Below are 4,144 nucleotides of genomic sequence, written 5' to 3'. Positions count from 1 at the left end.
ATCCAATCCTGCTGCCTGTTTTTGTATGGCTACCGTCTACAGCTAAGAATGGTTTTTACAATTTTAAATGGCTGGAAATAACTGTAAAGAAGAATTAATATTTTGCGACACATGGAAATTAGAATTAAGTTTTAGTGTTCCTTAATAAAGTTTTATTGGAACCCAGCCACACTCATTTGTTTACAGACTCTCTACGGCTGTATTTATGCTATAATGACAGTGCTAAGTAGCTGTAACAGAGACCTAGTGACCTGCAAAGCCTAAAATATTTACTGTCTGGCCCTTTACAGAAGAAGCTCATCGGCTGCACGCGGTGGCTCACACCTGTAATCCCAGCACTTTGGGAGGCCAAGGCGGATGGATTTCCTGAGGTCAGGAGTTCATGACCAGCCTGGCCAACATGATGAAACCGTGTCCCTACTAAAAATACAAAAAGTAGCCAGGCATGGTGGGGGACACCTGTAATCTCAGCTACTCCGGCAGGAGAACTGCTCGAATCTGGGAGACAGAGGTTGCAGTGAGCCAAGATCGTGCCATTGCACTCCAGCCTGAGCAACAGAGCGAGACTCCATCTCCAAAAAAAAAGAAAAGAAAAGAAAAAAAAAAAAAAGCTCATCAACTCCTAGCTTGAAGAATATACAAACCATCCATTCATGTAGCTGTAATGTTTAGAAATTGTCTCCTGGCCGCTTTATGGCAGGATAGGGTCTGGATGAGGCCGGGAAAGCCTGGAGCACATGCCAGGTCTTCTTTGTTTTAATTCCTCAGAGCACAGATTTCATTGAATGGTTCCAAGACACCTTATAAAGGGATATTTTTAAGGACCCGTAGGAGATATTTCCCTTAGTTCACAGGACCAGGAAAATCTTTGCCACTCCCCTTGTGATGATCCTTGTCACAAAATATTTGCTTTGGCTCTGAGGATACTCTGAGTCCAATCCATCGCCCCATCTGCAATGAAACAGGCTCTTAAATGGATTTCTTGAATACTGACACCATGTTTGAATTATTTTATTGCCCTATACATTTTTCGCTGCCTCCATCACTTCCTTTTACAATTTCACTCAATTTCTAATGTTTCTCTAAGCTGCTTCAAAAATCCTACTTTGAAATGAGGCAAAATACGAATTAGTAAATATAAAAACAAACCAAAGCAGCCGTCAATTATATTACATCATTATAATAATGTGCTCAATGGTTCTATCATCAACTTGGCTATGTTGAGAACTCTCTCACAAAACCCCTGAACCTGTATGGTCCTGGGTCAGAGGGAAAGCTGAGTGAGAGGTGGGGGACAGAAGCTACAGTCATCAAGCTCTGCATTTGTCATATGCCAAAGGAGGTGATAGACACCACAGAGGTGTAGGCAGGCACCCCACTCTGTGGCTAGCTCTCCTTCTAGCTCTTTCCTGATTGCCAACCTTGCTGACCAGTAGTAAGCCCAGGCCCCATCATCAGACCGTTTACTTCAAATCTACAGAGGCCACTCTGAGTCCACCTTCCATGGACTTCTACATCAATGGTAGAACGTGCCTGGCTTCCAGATTTCCCTGCAAGTTTCAGTTCATTGGCCAGCACAGGGGCCAGTCAGTGACTCTTCCTCTGATTCTTCAACTTCCCTTCACAAACCTGCGTTTCCCCAGATTCTCTCACAATTGCATAAGGTCTAGTTCCTCTAACAAACTCCTTAATCCACAACACTCACAGTGGTTCGGCTTCCCTGATTGAACCCAGATTGAGACAAGTAGTGCAACACACTTTATTATAGACAGGATTAATGGTGAAGAACACGTCTCTATCCTAACTCCTAACTTCTGTTCTTAGCCATGTATGATCCTCTCATTTAATGAAAATCTGGCCGGGCGCGGTGGCTCAAGCCTGTAATCCCAGCACTTTGGGAGGCCGAGACGGGCGGATCACGAGGTCAGGAGATCGAGACTATCCTGGCGAACACGGTGAAACCCCGTCTCTACCAAAAAATACAAAAAACGAGCCGGGCGAGGTGGCGGGCGCCTGTAGTCCCAGCTACTCGGGAGGCTGAGGCAGGAGAATGGCGTAAACCCGGGAGGTGGAGCTTGTGGTGAGCTGAGATCTGGCCACTGCACTCCAGCCTGGGCGACAGAGCGAGACTCTGTCTCAAAAAAAAAAAAAAATGAAAATCTGCAGAGGAAGAGTATCTAATTATGCAAGGCTCCATTGCTGTGAAAATTTCTCTCAAGTCTTGGGCCAACAGGAAGGTACAGACTGTGTTCAAGGCAGTTGGATAATCATCACTTTGAGCTACCTTCTCTCTCCCACCCTCCACACGAGACTTGGTGTGGTCATCCCTCAAGCTTCTTCGCTCTAGAAAACAGAAGACAATCATTTTGCTAGCTGCTTGGGACCAAGAGCTACTCTGCTCATCCAATTTTTCTAAATCTTCTCTCGGTCCCAGAAACATAGAACCTGAAGTGGGATTTGGGTTGACGTTGTTTTTTTGGTATATTTTTGAAAGATTGGAATTCAGTCATTAATGATTTCTTCTTTGGGCCAAACCCAGTCATCTCATTTTGAGTCTTTTTTTTTTTTTTTTAGACAGAGTCTCGCTCTGTCTCCAGGCTGGAGTACAGTGGTATAATCTCGGCTCAATGCAACCTCCACATCCTGGATTCAAGTGATTCTTCTGCCTCAGCCTCCTGAGTAGCTGGGACTACAGGCACATGCCACCATGTCCAGCTAATTTTTGTATTTTTAGTAGAGACAGGGTTTCACCATGTTGGCCAGGATGGTCTCGATCTCTTGACCTTGTGAGCCATTTGCCTCGGCCTCCCAAAGTGCTAGGATTACAGGCATGAGCTACAGCGCCTGGCCTTGCATCTCATTTAAAATGCACATGTTTCTCTCAAAGAGATAGTAATAATAGCAAACCATTATATGGCTCTTATATGCCAGGGACTATTCTAGGCATATCACAGATATTAACTCATCTAAGCCACACTACAACTTTTTGAGGGAATTACTTGTATTATCACTTCTGTTTTTCAGATGAAGAAACTGGGGCCCAGAGTGGTTAAGTAGTTTTCCCAAGGTTTCCCAGCTGGTCAATACCAGGCTATAAACACAAGCAGTTCAGCTCCATAGTCTGTGTTTTTAACCAGTTCATTGGGCTGTATCTCTGAAGAGATGAACAGCTTTGGCCTGACTTTATGTATTCATTTATTTAGTCAGTAAATATTTATTAAGCAACTATTATGTGCTAAGTATCTTGCTAGCCCCCAGGGATATGGTGGTGACTGTACCCCCACTGACCCTGCCTTCATGGATATGGTCCCTAACGTTTATTAAGTGCAAAATATGTGCCACACAATGTGCTTTTTACTTTTTTTTTTTTTGAGATGGAGTCTTGCTCTGTCGCCCAGGCTGGAGTGCAGTGGCCTGATCTCAGCTCACTGCAAGCTCCGCCTCCCGGGTTTACGCCATTCTCCTGCCTCAGCCTCCCGAGTAGCTGGGACTACAGGCGCCCACCACCGCGCCCAGCTAGTTTTTTGTATTTTTTAGTAGAGACGGGGTTTCACCATGTTAGCCAGGACGGTCTCGATCTCCTGACCTCGTGATCCGCCCATCTCGGCCTCCCAAAGTGCTGGGATTACAGGCTTGAGCCACCGCGCCCAGCCTCAATGTGCTTTTTTTCTATAATGTCCTGCCTGGTTCCTACACAGTAACACCAACTTATTCCACTACCTTATATCTCACCCAGCCTTTTATAGCCCACTAATGGAGCCCTTTAACCATCTTCCTGCCCAGGATCAGCTCAGACCCACCCTAATTTCTGTACTCAGTCTTGTTGGATTAGAGGCGGGAGAGGAATTGGGGCAGGATCTCTAATGGTCCTAGAAGTTAGAAGTTGTTATTGTACTAGAATTGGGTTGGGTGATCCTTTCCTTATCTGAAAAAGGACTAGAGTTTTTTTTAAGAGAGATGTTTTCTAAGTATTTCCTGAGTATCTCTACGAAGAGACCTTCCTTTTAGAAAGTGTATTATCAGGCCGGGCGCGGTGGCTCACGCCTATAATCCCAGCTCTCAGGGAGGCAGAGGCGGGAGGATAGCTTGAGCCCAGGAGTTCGAGACCTGCCTGGGTAATACAGCGAGACCCCGTTCTCCACAA

The sequence above is a fragment of the Piliocolobus tephrosceles genome, chromosome 15 (assembly GCF_002776525.5).
Source record: "Piliocolobus tephrosceles isolate RC106 chromosome 15, ASM277652v3, whole genome shotgun sequence".
NCBI classification, from domain to species: Eukaryota; Metazoa; Chordata; class Mammalia; order Primates; family Cercopithecidae; genus Piliocolobus; species Piliocolobus tephrosceles.
Note: the sequence above shows the minus strand (reverse complement) of the source record.